This window comes from Dipodomys spectabilis, unplaced genomic scaffold (genome assembly GCF_019054845.1).
Source record: "Dipodomys spectabilis isolate Male_0828 unplaced genomic scaffold, ASM1905484v1 ptg000380l, whole genome shotgun sequence".
NCBI lineage: Eukaryota > Metazoa > Chordata > Mammalia > Rodentia > Heteromyidae > Dipodomys > Dipodomys spectabilis.
Window position 1 is genome coordinate 99,660 of NW_024871057.1, and position 15,641 is coordinate 115,300.

Consider the following 15,641-nt stretch of genomic DNA (forward strand, 5'->3'; position numbering starts at 1 on the left):
TACCGGTCAAGTGGGGTGAGGGCCCTGAGGCAGCGGCCCCAGCTTGTACTGGGTTGCCTCCAGCCACTGGAGGCATTGCAGGCTGTCCCGCACCCCTGCAGGTCTCCAACATCAGGTTGCAAGGGACACCTCTGACTCATCACAGCCCCAGCCCCGCTCCGAGCTCCCCACGGCCAGTGCAAGTGGTGCAGAAAGTGGCCTGTCTCTTCTGGAGATCTTCCCGCCCTGGACTTAGCATGATACAGAAAAAGATTTAGGAAGCTGCGAACACACCCAGGGTTGCAGAGTCCAGTAAAAGGGGAGAAGCCAGCGCCCCCCTTCAGAACTGGCTCCCTGACGCTGCCCCTTTGTTCTGAATGAAGTGCAAACAGGAGAACATGAAGGTGTGAGTCAGGAGGAGGCAGACATGGGCCAGGCTATCCAGATGCCACTCTCACATCTGCTACTACAACCTCTGCTCCACAGGGACAAGGCAGGGGTGATCCTCTCTGCCTTCCAGTGAAGCCGGTAGGGTAGAGCCACAAGGGCTGGAGTGCAGGTGCTGCTCCATACCCATGATGCTGTCATTCCCCTCGGACCACTACAACGCCCTCTCCAAGTGACTCGCCCAAAAGCAAGCACCTACCCCTTTCTAGACCTTGTTCTTATCCTACATTGTGTCCTGTAGAAAGCTGAGTGTGACCTGGAGATATTTCTCTGTGGGCCCCGTCTTACAAGAGGACGATTGTCTCCAAGCAGAGAGGTTAGATTGCAAGGAACCAGCATTCTCGGGATCCTTTGACCTCTGCTAACCTCAATGATCTGTCGGTCACCTGCAGGCAGGGCTGGGCCTGCCTCCGGATGGGCACACCAAGACTACAGGCTGATTCATAAACGAATCCCTTGCCACTTGCACACTCTGCCGTGGTTGGCCCCATCCAGACTCTGAACAGAAGGCCAGTTAGGCAGTGGCAGAACTTTGTGGGGCAACAAAGTGACCTGTTTCTCCATCCTCGGAGGACATGGGGGTGGGGGTGGGGCTCTCATTCTGCTCATCACACTCCCTCTGCTGTGGCAGTTCCCCAAGACCCCCAGCCACCCCACCCCCCCCACCCCGTGCATCACTCTGACAACTGGGCTGGATGAATTTCCACTATATGTTTTATCCCCGGTTGACCAATTTCTACAACCCAATCAAGGTGAAGATTCAGAGAACAATGTCTCTCTCTCCCTGAACAACTCCTGGGAACACAGGAGCAAAGTATCACTTTAAAAATCCTCTCTGTATAGCAGGTCACACTGGCCTGCAGCCACAACACCCCGGGCTGTGATCTCACCAAGCTCCAGGAAGCCAAACAGGGTCAGGCTTGGCTGGTCCTGAGTGGGAGACCTCCCAAGCAAAACACAGGTGTTGCTGGTGATTCAGCAGGCCGGCTCCTCCCTCCCGGAGTCTAGATCTTCTCAGGTGTTGGATGGGGCTGGGATGATTCAGTGCTCCTATCAGCACCTGACTGGAGGAAGGGGGTGTGGTGCTGCCGCAGGCCTTGGCCGTGCTCTCCGGGTCTTCATAGGTTCCTTCCATGAGCTCCGTGGGTTCCATTCTTAAGAATCACAGCATGTGCACACATCCTTCCTTCCCCATCCCAGGCCCAGTTCCTAAAGTTGGTCATGCCTAGTCATCAGCCTAAATTCTCAGGCTGTCTCAGTCAGGTAAGGGTGAAGGAGGGAAAGGCAGCCTCCTGGATTGAATGTTCCCCCCACCCCCAATTCCAAACAGCTATGGCCTGTAGCTTCCATCAGGCTCTAGGTCTCAGCCCCTAGGACAGTCCCTTTCGATTTGGGAACAGTCAGGATAAAAGGGGTCCATGAAATGAGGGCCATCATTAGCCTGTTTTACGAGCACACAGATATTCATTACACGTCAACCCCATCATTAGAGGCCACAGTGAGAACTCAGGGCATCTTCTTTATTGCAGTGGAAACTGAAGGGTTTCTCCCCCAAACGTTGTTCTGCTTAGGCATCCAGAAGGCCAGAGGCTTCGGTCCCAGGCCTGATTTCTTACTATCCTTCCTCTCTCCTCCCCACTGCAGCCAGGAAGTCCAAGGGAGGGCCGAGAAACTCCTAGTGGGTGTACTAAAGGCATGTGGCTTCTTGGAGACCGAATCCTGTTGTGGGCACAGGTTTGGGGGCTGGGAACGAGGGGAAAGGGTCACCCCAACACAGGGCTCTCCCCACCTTCCTCCACCAGCCATCCGTAGTTGAAGAGTTGTCGTCTATCAGCTTCCTCTGGGAAGTCCTTCCTGCTCTCCTCCTCCCCCCCCTTCCCCCCCCCCCCCCCCCCCCCCCCCCCGCCCAAGGCCCTCAACTGTGGCCTCTTCCTAGGACTGTCCACAGCTGGAATATCTCTTTACTCTCAGGTGCCCGCTGCACTGTGAGCCACCCCTGTCAGAGCAAAGCCCTCCATGCCTAGCAGGCACCCACAAAACATTCAGGCTGAGTTGGCATCAGCCGGCGGCCAGAGCAGGGCCTGTGAACTGGGAGGCAGGGGGACTCTGTCCTAGCCTCAAGGCCTCTTTCTGTCTTTTCCTATGGGGCGAAACATCTGGCAGCCTGCCCATTCTCTCAGGCCAGTCAGTAAGTGGCTAAAGCTGGAAGTCAATCAAGACTGTAAGTCAGTAAGGGTCACTGCCCTTAATCTAGATGGTGTCCTCCTTAACTCCTAAATGTAGTCTCTTTCCACAAATCAGTCACTGAGCTGCAACTTGGACCGCTGTTGCCCGATGGGACCACTTCCCCGTAAGTGATCGCTTAGTGACAAAGTCTAGGTCAAGCCCCCAGTCTTCCAGGGTGAGCCCTGAGATCCGTCTGGTGTGGTAGGATGGTAAGACTGAAGATCGGGTGTGGGGGGGCGAGGAAGGGACAGAAACCCTGTGGCAATAGGTTGGAGCCCACCCACTGGGGCAGGGCATGGAAACGGAATGGAGCGTGGCCGGAGCCCACAGAGAGGCACAGGCCTCTGGAGCCAGCAGATGAATCAGCTGTCATTTGCATTCATTACAGACCCCTTGCTTGTATGCACGCTGCAGCCTCAGATGCCAGGCAATTAACTGCTCACAGCACAAAGTTCTGTGGACAAGTTTGTCTCGGCTCCCGTGGCCCAGCCTGGGCGATCTAACTCCCAGACTCCTCTGCGTTAAAGCTTTGGAGGCCCTGAAGCCTCGGTGGGAATCTGCTCTGAACTAACCACAGTGCTCTTTGCTTGGCAGGAGGCAGGTTGAACCCCAGAGAGGACAAGGAGTCAGCACCTGTCCCTTCACCCCCTTTGGGGTTACTCTCTGTCGTCACCTGGTCCTCCCATCTCATGCCCCTCAGCCCCATCACCTTGTGCAAAGACTCATTTCAACACTTGGAGAATGAAGATGTTCCCCACCAGGGCTGGATGCCAAACCCCACAAGCTGCCCTGCACACCACTAACTGCATGCCAGGAGCAGCTGGGGCTACCTCAGCTCCCAGCCTTCCCAGGGGCTGCTGGCATGAGTAGCCCTTAACAAACGACCACCAGGTTCCCCTGGGGTACGAGACCTCCTCCTTCTTCCTGGGGTCATGGCAATCCCTAATGGTTCCAGAGACCCATGGGCCCAACAGTCAGGTCAGGGTGGAGTTTACCAGGCTAGTCTGGGTTGTTTTTCCCATTGTAATTGCCAAGCTCCTCAGGTTGGCATTTGCCGCTGGGCACCATAAAAAGTGACACAATGAAATGAGAGTAAACCCTTGGCCTTATGGTGACTGCATGGCCCCAGACCCTGGCTGGCCCCTGTGGGTCCCCTTTCACCCTTCCCTGGGTCCAAATGAGCCACTGGCAGGCAGAGACACAGAGGACAAGGACCAGGAGGGCAGGATGGCACTTACCAGGGATGGCAGCTTGTTTGGGTATCAGGAAAGAGGGAGAACGAAGCAAGGGCCTTTGCTGCCAACTGCCTGCTAGGACCAAGGCCCCAGAGAGGACTGTGACCCTCGAGACTGGGCACCCCATTCATCTACCTCTTCAGGAAGAGAAACTGTCCCTTGTCATTGCCTTCCTGTCTCTTCCTTTCCCTATGTCCTTGAGGTCCCTGTTCACCTGGGGAACAAGCATCCTTCTCCTCACACAGAGAAAGTAGGTGGGGGTAGCGGGGGGGCATTGTCTGGGGAAAGAGCATCAATGGGAATCCAGAGCCCACAATCACCTCCACGCAACCATCAAATGGTGCGGCCAAGAATTCAACAGCTCAGAGCCTGTGAGCCTGGATGAGGAAGGCGATACACGCCACCCCATCTGACCGATCTGAGATAAGGCCACCTCGGGACCTGAAGGTTGGGCCAGGACCTACAAAAGAAAGGGTAACCTCAAGGGACCAGAGTCTGGAAGAGACAGGAAAGGAGGCATTTGGGGAATAAGAATTCAAAAAGGGTTCCATTGAGGCCATGTCTATTAAGGAGTTAATCCTCTCCCTGGTCCCAGAAGCCCCACAGAAGCCAGACTTAGGGGCAGAGATAGTGTCCAGGTGCTAACTAACATCCATGTGAATCACCTCAGGTGCTTGTCAAAAAGAGAGATTCAAATTTGCTAGGCACAGGGTAGAGCCTGAGATTCTGTATTTCTAGGCCGCTCCCATCCCAGGCTGACTGTGCTGCTGCTCTGAGACGCTGCTGGATTTGAAGCAGCAAGGGGCCAGTGGCAGGGGCTGGGGCGACTCCCTGTCAGTCCTCAGAAAGAGCTGCCAGCACCTTGTCAGCACCTGGCTTCACAGACTCCGGCCAGCATCTGTCTTTGAAAAATGAAAAAATAACAGCCTAACCTTTCCACCATTGAGCGCTTCTCTTCTTTCCTTTCCTATTCCCCCCTCCCTCTCTCCCTCTCCCCTTCTTTCCTCCATCCCCTTTCCTTCCTCCTTCATTCTTTCTTACCTTTTTCTTTCCTTTGTTCCTTTCTTTTATCTATCCTTCCTTCCTTCCTTCCTTCCTTCCTTCTTTCCCTTTATCCTTCATCACTCCCTCCCTGTTCACCAGACAGCCCAGACTTGAGAAGTTCAAAAGTCTAGATTGTAGCCATGCACCAGTGGCTCGTGCCTGTCATCCCAGCTACTCAGGAAGCTGAGATCTGAGGATCACAGTTCAAAGCCAGCCTAGGCAGGAAAGTCCGTGAGACTCTTCTCTCCAACAAACTACCCAGAAAAAGCCAGAGGTGGTGCTGTGGCTCAAGTGGTAGGGCACCAGGCTTGAGAGCAGAGAGGCTCAGGGACAGAGCCCAGGCCCTGAGTTCAAGCCCCAAGACCAGCAAAAAAAAAAAAAAAAGTCTTGGTTGTGCTTTCTTTTCCTACCAGAGCTGAGGATGGGGCAGAAGAGGGAGGTAAAGCAGAGAAGGGGGGGAGGGCTCCAGTGGTGCAATCGGTTAGCGCGCGGTACCTATACAGCGGAGAAGGGAGCCTGGGATCTGGTTCCTGCTGCTACAGCTTTTCATCTGTGAGGACACAGTGGAGGTTCCTCACTGTTGGGATCCTCCAGCCTCCATCCATCCCCCGGCCCAGCCTATGTGACCACGTCTCAAAGAGGACCCTTACCTTCTAAATACAAACTGAAGAGGGCAGAGCAGACAAGAGATGGTTGGTAATAGAACGTGAGGGGCAGGGAAGAGCAAGCAGAGGGGACACAGAGGACTTGGTGGACGGGAACTAGAGGAAAGTGATGAGCCAGACATACTCTGTGGACCCAGGGAGCCTCCATCCAGAAATCACAGCCAGCCCAGGAAGCCCCAGTCAGAGGGCTCCCCACACCAGCCTGGTCAGGCCAGGTGGGTGCCAGGAGTCTGCTGGAACCGTCTTTTGGCCAGAACCCGCTTTGCCCCTTCCCAGTGGCTGAGTCCTTTCTATCTCTTCTTCCTCTCCTCCCCTGGGGGTACAGCCACCAGCCAGAAAGATGGGTGCTAGAAATGAGAGATGGAGAATGATAAGAGTCAGGCTGAGGCCCGAGCCCTGCAGCTCCCTTCTCTCCAGTTGGGTTGCAGTTTCTCAAGCCCTGTTTGTTTTAGGGATTAACTGAACCCTTTCCTAATTGCTGGAGCCAGCAGACAGGCCTGCAGCCTCCTACATGCAGCCCCGGATGAGAGCTGGGTCCCACCAGCCCAACTCCTGGCTCCTGCAGCCTCTTCTCCACTAACCCTCCACAGTCCCCGCCCCCCTCCCCCTTCCCCCCTCCCCCCACCGCCCCCCAATGTCCTCAGCACTAGTCAGTTGTCTGTCTGTCCTGCCAGTGGCAGATTCCCACACCCACTTTTAATCCCACATTCTATGATTTACCTTTGTCTCTTCCTGAATGCCATCTTGCTCTGGTCCTCCCATCATTCCTGCCCCCTAACATACCACCTCAGAGAGAGTGAGAGAGAGGGGGGGGAGAGGGAACAGGAGAGGGAGTGTGTGTATGAACATGTGGATACATGTATGAGCGTGCTGTGAGCACATGTATGTAAATGTAGGCGAGTGTGGGAGAGTAGATGTCAGTGAGCATGTGTGAGTGTGTGTGTGGTCACGTATGAGAGTATTGTGTCAGTTATGGGAAATGTGTGTACATGAACCTAAGTGTGAGTTTGTATACTGAGCGTATATGGTGTTTATATCTGTGAGTGTTTATGCGCATGTGTGAACATGTTGAATGTGTTAGCGTGTTGTGTGTGAGCCTGTGGGTTGAGCACTTTTGCATGTGGATGTGAGTAGGGAGGTGTAACTTTGTATGTATGTGTATGTGAATAAATATGTGTGTATGTGAACATACTGCCAGCGTGTAAGTCTGTATAAGGGGTATGTGTAAATGCACACACACACGTGTGTGAACTCTTCGGATTTGTGTATGTGAGGGCGGTAAGAGAAACAGCCATCGTTCACCCTATCCCCGGCTCTCTCCCCTGCCACCCAGACTCTCAGACACAGCCCGAGGGGCTCCCGACCTCCTTGTACTGCTGTCAAAGACACGGGTCCTCTCCAGCCCAGCCTCTCCTATGGCCCCCAAGCCCTGTCTGTTCTCACCAATTCTGGAAAATTCTTGCCACTGTTTGGCTTTTCTTACTCCAATCCCTAAACAATCTCTGGCCAAAAAACCAGCAGCGTGTATCTTGCTGCCTGCCCTGGACCCTCCCTAAGGTCCTACCGCACCCCACACCTAGCCGTCTCCTGGCCATCTTTCCTGACCCTCTATTCTGAGCCACCGCAGGACCTGCCCACGCCCTGGTCCGTGGCAATGCGTCTGTCTCCATGGTCCGGGGCGACTGGGAAAGGTGAGAGGGGCAAGAAAAGCGAAGAGGCCAGGCTCTGATGGCATCATTAAGAGACATTAATGCCCCTCATCAAGGCATATTAATAAACATCATGCGCTGCTTGCTTTGCACGCCTAGGGTGCACGCAGGCCCAGCAGGACGGGCCACAGTCACAGCTGGGTTACCCAGAAGCCCACAGTACAGCCATTAGCCTCATGAGCTGACCCCGCCCGCCCAGAGATGTCTTGGGCCTGTCACAGCCCAAGAGCACTGTCGAGTGGGTTCTGAGGGCTCCTCCCCGCCCTACCAGCCTGGAGCTCAGGTTGGTAATGACCCTTACACTTGGACTTCAGAGCACCCTGTTTCCTAATTCCATCTTCACAACGACTCTGAGAAAACCAGGGCTGCATCGTTAGCATCACTACTTTATGGGTACAGAGTTGAGCACTTCGAAATGAAGTGGCTTGCTCAAAGTCATGCAGCTAATTGGTAATGACTTTGGACGGAGCCCAGACGGCCCAGTAGCATGGCTGTGCTGGGTGCTGAGTTGCTTATTGACTGACATCTCCATTTCCCTAGTTCTTATGGCTGCCAGAGATCAGATCAAGAAGTGTGAGTCCTTAAGCTGGGCTGTGTGTCTTTGCCCTTTAAGTGGGGGCTCTCCCCACCTCTCTACTCTTCAGCAGGGAATTTTCTGGAAGGTGGGAACTAGAGTGAGCTAATTCGTGCAAAAGAAAAAAAACCCTGCCAACATGCCTGGCACATGCTCCACAGAAGTTAGCTCCCCTTCCTTAGATGGCAACCACCACATTGACATCCGTGAGGTGGATGAAGGAGGTTGGAGCAGGTGAAGTCTGAAGGGCCTGTGCTTGTTACTTGTTTTGCAGCTCATGATGTTGCATGGTATAAAATCACTGTGGCACCCACTATAGTTTTTAAAATGACATAAGGTCTTCTCCATGTCATGTGTGTTGAAGAAGATAAGAACCAATGGGAAGAGTTGGGGAATTCTTTTTAAAATCTAAGATAGAAGAAGACAGCAGGGGAATATAGTTATGAGGAAATACCTCATTGCCTACATGGTTCCAAACAAAAAGCTTTGACTTACGTCCTGAGTATGTAGAAATGACCATCTTTTGAGACTCAAATGCAAAGAAAGTAAAGATTTTCTCAGGGCAATGCTATGATCCAGAAACTCTCTCTCTGTCTCTGTCTCTGTGTCTCTCTGTCCTCTCTCTCTCTCTCTCTCTCTCTCTCTCTCTCTCTTTCTCCTTTAATTTTTCTAAAATAAACACTTAATCCTGTTATAGCCTGGAACAAAAAGTTACTGTTGATAAAGGAGAGGTGTTCAGGGTCAGGGTCTCAGACTCACGTACTCTGAGTGCAGCTGTCAGTGACAGATTTCAGAAGCATCTTTTCTACCTGTTTCTCAGGTAACCACTCAAAGTCTCACCCTACCTATAGCTCTTCTCATCCTGCTGCTAAAGCAGCCTGGTGACCCTCCTGGGACACAGCTGTTGAACATGTCAGGAACAGGAAAAGCCTTGTCTGGGATCTATAGACTCGGGATTCAGCCTGTTGAGAGCTGTGACTTTTCAGAAATCAGGTACATTGCCTGACATTTGAGCCTGACCTCCTGCCTACACTACCAGCCTTCTCTTGAGTCTCTTCCAGCCTTCTTCTTGAGTCTGGTGGCTGACTCTGTCAGATGGACCGGTCCTGTGGAATCTTTTATCTTGCTTACACATCCAAGGCATTGCTTATGCAGTTTTCTCAATCGAAGCTGTTCTTCCCTTCCCTACTTACCCAGCGGAAAACCAAAAAAACTCCTACGTATCCTTCAAATCCCAAAGCATGGCCTCTCTTCTCTGATCACCACCCCGAGCAGTTATGTTGTCTTTCTTCTGTGCTCCCTACAGCATTGCCTAGAGACCTCAGTGATTCAAATCTGTCACAGTTATTTTCTTAATGATGTATTTTCCTAGCTAGACCATAAGCTCTCAATACCATGAACTGTATCTTTTTAATATTTCCATCTCCAGGGCTGGGATATAGCTCAGTGGAAAAGTGCTTGCCTAGCAAATGCAATATCCTGGGTTCGATCCCCTGTATCAAAAAAGGAAAGACCAAAATATGTGTGTATACACACACACGCATATATATATATATATATATATATATATATATATACACACGCATATATATATATATATATATATATGTACAGTTAAACAACATTTCCATCTCCAACACAAGGTCTGTTATCTATTCATTCATCTACTGCTCTCTCTGGCTGTCATTTTCCTCAGGATCAACTCCATACTAGATTCCCCCCCCCCCCTTTATTTCACATACACACACACTTAAGAGCTATTGGGGGGTCTATCCATGAATACTTCATGTGGCCTAGAACAATGAGCCTTAATAATGTAGACCCTTCAAGCCACAGACAACTTTGACCTTGGCCTTGGGAAATCTTGCCAGTGTGATGGAGGTGATTAAGTTCTGGGTGAGACTCTTACCATCCTGGATAGCAACTAATGGCAAGAATCAGTCATTCCCTCTAGGCCATGTCCTACCCACACTCTAGCAACTGGAGATCGAGGGAAGCAACCAATTTGGGTTTTCCAGCCAAGGTCAGATTCAAACCTAGGGTTCCTTTTGCCAACTGGTGCCAAGATATCAGGATCTGCTGCCAATCCCCTGCTGTATTCCAACGACGCTGTTCACCATGCTCTCCCAAGAACCTATCATGGTACAGGGAGGGGATCTTGACATTTCTTAAGGGAAACAGGTACACAAAAATCATTGGCCATCCTACAACCTGGGGTCAGGTGACACTCAGCTCCCAGTGGGACTCAGATCTGAGTGCTCCTTCTTACTACTACTTAGGGACCTCATTCCACCCACTTTAGTGACCAGCCCTCCTTTCTCCACCCCCAGGGCAAGAGAGCACGCCATGGTTAATTGAATGGAAGCCTTTCTCTTGGCACAGGCCACATCTCCCCAGCCGGGTCTTCTCCAGGCTGGCATTCGGTGGCCTGGCAGCCATGGCCCCTGGGGATCTCAGAGTCTGGGAGCTGTCAATGCCTTCCACTCACTTACCCTTTGTTAACTGCAGAATACACAGATTGTTGGGTAGCACTTTCCAGAGCTGTGCCTTTTCCTGGCTCCTTTGCCACTTGGCAGCTTGCAGGCAGCTGTGCAAAACAGCAAGCAGTTTTCTCATTCAGAGCCAGTGTCAGAGAGACTAGGACTCTGTTTCTATTTTCTTGCTCTTTAATTGTTGTTGTTGTGTTTGTTTGCTTGTTTTTCATTTTCTATCCAAGGGTTGTTTTGCTCGTTTATCCTTCCCTCACTCATCTTTTTGTGCCTTACTTTCCAAGTGAAGGGGAATCCTTGTCCCGGAATTTTCTTTTTTTAAGTGACACTTCCCACTCAGACAGGAGCTCGTAGCCCAGCCAGAACTGATTGAATCCTCCCGTCCAAATGGAAAGGAGGGAGTGAAAAGATTAAATCATCTCCCAAGCCCTATAGGAAATGTGTGGCTGACCCTCCACTGGTCTGCTAGCCTCGGGGACCTGGAGCATCGCAAAGGCCCAGGTGGGTGGCAGTTGCATGAACATAATTGCAAGGGAATGAGGGCACCAGCCAGCCAGTATCCCTACTGGGACCAGCAACAGCCAAGCCCCCTTTCTCCCCACCCACTGGTGTTCACAAACCAAATCCAGATCCTTTACCTACTGGACCCTGCACTGGAAAAAAAAGGGAGGGGCTGTCTCCCCACCTTCAGCTCTCAGATGTCCCCATACAAACAAGAAGCAAAGGGTGGCGGTCAGCGGTGTTGCTGATGAAGGTAGCAAGGGCTAGAAGAGAAGTATTTCCTATGCCCTGAGTGTGCAGTGCATCCCAGGGCATGCAAAGACTGAGGCATGTAGCCCCTACCCCTTTATGTTAGTCCTAGTCTGATGAGGATAATGCCCTTGGCCTTTCAGTGCAAGGGGGTGTTATGAGGTCAGACCATGAGGTAGTGCCCTGGAGAATAATCACTAGAAACCTCTTAGACCTATGTGCTAAATATCACACATACATACTCATGCATGCGTGCATGCGTGCGCGCGCACACACACACACACACATACACAAACACACACATACTGCTTCCAGTACTATGTGTTTGACTTGGCCAAATGATTCAGAACAAGTCTTGTAAGACAGCCTATGGTCTCCCTGACTACGGGGACTTTTAATTATGGTCCCAAATTTCCCTAAGATTCTCATATGCCAAACTAGATTGAGAGAGAGGCAATGGGTGCTGAAGTGAAAGGAAGCACATGTCCACAGAGTCCAGTGTCCTCTGCCATTAGAATAAATTTGCACTGGTACCTGGGCGTATAGCGCGGTGGTAGAGCACTTGTCTGACATATGCAAGGCCCTAGGTGTGACCTGCAGAGGCTCACAAAAATAATTTGTGCCTATTCCTATGCTAGACAGTTATGCACATACCATGTACCCTACCCCCCCCCCCACCCACACACAAACACTTACTCACCTAAGACTAACTTCTTGAAAGAAGAAAGGGAACGATTACTTTTTGTTGTTGTTGTTAGGGGAGGGGGGTGTTGTGGGGCTTGATCTCAGAGCCTGGGCATTGTCCTGTTGTCCCCAGTCTCTTTTTGCTCACAGCTAGTGTTCTACGTTTTGAGCCACAGCACCATTTCTGGTTTCCTGGTGGTTTATTTGGAGATAAGAATCTCACAGATTTTTCTTGTCCAGGCTGGTTTTGAAGCATAATCCTCAGATCTCAGCCTCCTGAGTAGCTAGGATTACAGGTGTAAGCCATCAGTGCCTGGCTTTGATTACTATTCTTAAATCCTGATCACATGAGGGTGAGTACTATGGAGCAACTTTCCACTCCTCCCCTTCCCTCTCTAGGTATGTCATGGGTATCAGCCTTTCTGAGCCCACAGGTCACTGCTAAGGGGAAAAGTTACCTGCCTAAGGCTACCCCTGGAGTATAAAAGGTCCCAGAATGCCACCCCAACCACCCCAGGGACTCCTATCCTGCCATTCTAAAAAAACCGACCTTTGGCATATAAACACACACGTTTCCTTCTCTTGTTCTGTAATGCCAAGACCCCTTGGGATTCTGTCAGTAAGAAGGTCAGCACCAAATCAATGGCAACCTTGAACCTCCAGAAGCATGAACCAAAACAAACCTCTTTTCTTCCAAAGTTGTTTGCACCAAGAATTTTGTAACACAAATGGACTATGACACCTATTATGTAACAATGTGTGCTCTTTGTGTTCTTTTCTATTAACATATTAATTGTTCAAAGATGTCTCATGGTGATATCTCCATACACGTTCATAATATACTTTGAGCATATTATATCACTTCCTCTATTACTTTCTTATCTTCCCAGTTTTTATCATTATTGATGTGATTCATTATTCTATTTTCATATATGTACGGAATATATTGAATCTAACTCACCCCCCAACATCTTCTCCTTACTCCTCCTTCCCTCTGATTCCTCTCCAAATAATCCCCCCTTTCAGATTGATGTCATCTTTTTACAATCTAGAGTCCACAGCTTAGCATGGTAACTTCCCATTTCACGTATTTTTTTCTATACAATTCCATTCTTTATGGCTAAATAATACTCCATTGTGTATATAACCTTGCACATTTCTTTTATCCATTCATCGATTAATTCCATAGCTTAGACTACAGTGACCAACACTGGCTTATAGACATGAGAATACAAGTGTCTCTGTTGTGTGAAGACTTAGATATATGCTCAGGAGTGGCATATTGGGACTATCTGGCACTTTTATCATTATTTTTCTAAGGAACCTCCATACTGATGTGCCTAGTGGCTGCACAAATGTCCATTTCCACCACAGCATATGCGCATACCTCCCACATCCTGGCCAGCATCCGTTGTTGTTTGTTCTCTTGATGATTGCCATTCTGACACAGGTGAGATGGAATCAGTGTAATTTTGATTTGCGTTTCCTTTAGGGCCAATACATGTTCTAGGTTCTGAGAACATGGCGGTGACAAGAGTAAAAATAATTGTGGCCCTGCTCAGTTTACATCATAGAGGGAAAGGTAGATTAACATATATCTGGATGTCATGACATACTATCTAGAAAAAAATACCAAATATAGATGCTGGGTTGCAGATATATACTATAGTTTAAGAATAAAAACAAGGTCGGGAAGAGCGTCGGCAGTGTTAGTTGGCTGTGACCTTTGATTGGGAACCCAGGAAGGCTTATTTAGGAAGTGGTATTTTAGCCGAGATGGGAAAGAAAGGAGTGAAGGAAAGGAGTTAATACACGATGAAACTTTTAAGGTAAATCATGAATTCGAAATAGAGAGAAATGAAAGAGAAATTGAACTGAAAGAGAAATTGCCTTTTCAATGTTTCTGAGGATCAGAAACCCAACTGCGTCTACGCTGTTTGTAATTTCCATAATTATTTCCTTTTTTTAACCGAAGCATTTAGATAAGTTCTTTTTGAAAATGTCAACCTGTCTTCAGCGTCAGAAGGGGAAGGGAAGGGAAGGGAAGGGAAGGGAGGATTGGTCTGTGCTTGGCCCATCTTAAAGAGGTACAAGCACACCTGGAAGCTGACCAGACAGGCATGGGCGAGAAGAGGACGTTCAAGCAGTGGTCCTAGCAGTCCCTTGCCTCCTTCAGGTTCTCTTTCAGAGTGTGCAGGTGTGGTGCCTGGGCTCATCCAACACTGGCCCCCTACGCAAGTCCCCTACCAGGTCCCTCCCTGGTTCACCTCCAGGGCAGCGTTGGCACCTCTCAGTTTCCCCATTCACCTCCATCCAGCTTCCTACAGTGATATCATGCTGCATGGGACATTTTTTTTTTTTCCTTTTTGGCAGTTCTAAGGCTTGAACTCAGAGCTTCACACTTGCTAGGATTGTGTTCTACAACTTGAATCATGCCTTCAGCCCTGCTTTCTTTCTGGGGAGGTGGGGACATGGTGATTTTGTAAATGGAGTCTAGTATACTTTTCCACCCAACTGTCCTCAAACTACAATTCTCTGGATCTCAGCTTCCTGAGTAGCTAGGACCACAGGCATGAGCCACCAGCTCCCAGCCCTTAAATGAGATTTTTTTTTTTTCTGGTTGGTTGTGGGGCCTGAACTCTGGGCCTGGGTGCTGTCCCGCAGCTCTTCAACTCAAGGCGAGCACTCTAGCACTTGAGCCACAGTACCACTTCCAGTTTTCTGGTGGTTAATTGGAGATAAGAGTCCCACGGACTTCCCTGCCCAGGCTGGCTTTGAACTACATTCCTCAGATCTCAGCCTCCTGAGCAGCTAGGATTACAGGCATGAGCCACTGGCACCTGACTTCAATGAATTTTTTTTAAACCCACAAGCATATTTAAAGAGAGCTGAGTTCGCTTCGGCAACACATATACTAAAATTGGAACGATACAGAGAAGATTAGCATGGCCCCTGCGCAAGGATGACACGCAAATTCGTGAAGCGTTCCATATTTTTAATATTATGCAGCCATTAGAAATGACAAAATAATGGCATTTGCAGGGAAATGGATGGAGCTAGAAGGAATCATGTTGAGCGAGGTAAGCCAAGAACGAAGAGACAAACGGTACATGGTCTCCCTCATAAGTGGATGCTAAATCCAAAAGGTTAGTGATACGACAAAACTAACAGGACTTAAGAAACAAAGAACTCCCGCTCATCTGGTGGAACCACTACTAAATATCCTCATGCTGCTGATCACAAATATGGTATATAACATGTGAACACTGTTATATATTACAGACTGTGGTAGACAATTTGCTCCAGGGAAGTTAGAATGAACTTGTGACTTTGAAATTATGTAATCATTTAATCACAATCAAAAAAAAAAAAAAAAAAAAAGAACCTCGGGGAAGGGAGGGAGGGAGGGGATGGTAGGGGGAAAACAATGGAGGGGGTAACAATGTTCAAGAGGAAGTGTACTCATAACCTCACTCATGTAACTGTGACCCTCTGTATAGTAGCTTTACAATAAAAAAAAAAAAAAGAAATAGAAAAAAAAAAAAAAAAAAAAAAAAAGAAAATGAACTTTACAACCTCGGTGGGGAAGGGGAAGAGGGGAATTGTAGAGGTGGGCGGGAAGGGATGGTAGGGGGAAAACAAAGGAGGAGACAACAATGCTCATTGGGAAATGTACTCATTACCTTGCTCATGTAACTGTAACCCCTCTGTACAACATATTTACAATAAAAAACGTACAAAAAAGGAAAAAAAAAAAAAAATAAAGAGAGCTGATATATGGGATAGGAAACCATTTCCATTGTAGGCAATAGCTGTATACAATTTAAGGTCTGGTTTGG

General features: G+C 49.3%; 1 protein-coding gene and 1 non-coding gene across 2 annotated transcripts in view; both read left to right on the forward strand.

Annotated features, from left to right (window-relative positions):
* The window catches only part of Pebp4 (phosphatidylethanolamine binding protein 4), a 130,757-nt gene that overhangs the window by 99,637 nt on the left and 15,479 nt on the right, over positions 1-15,641 (forward strand). The window lies entirely within an intron of this gene.
* On the forward strand, positions 14,693-14,799 carry LOC122096650. The gene has a single exon (XR_006145356.1). It is a non-coding gene; the product is annotated as a U6 spliceosomal RNA (small nuclear RNA).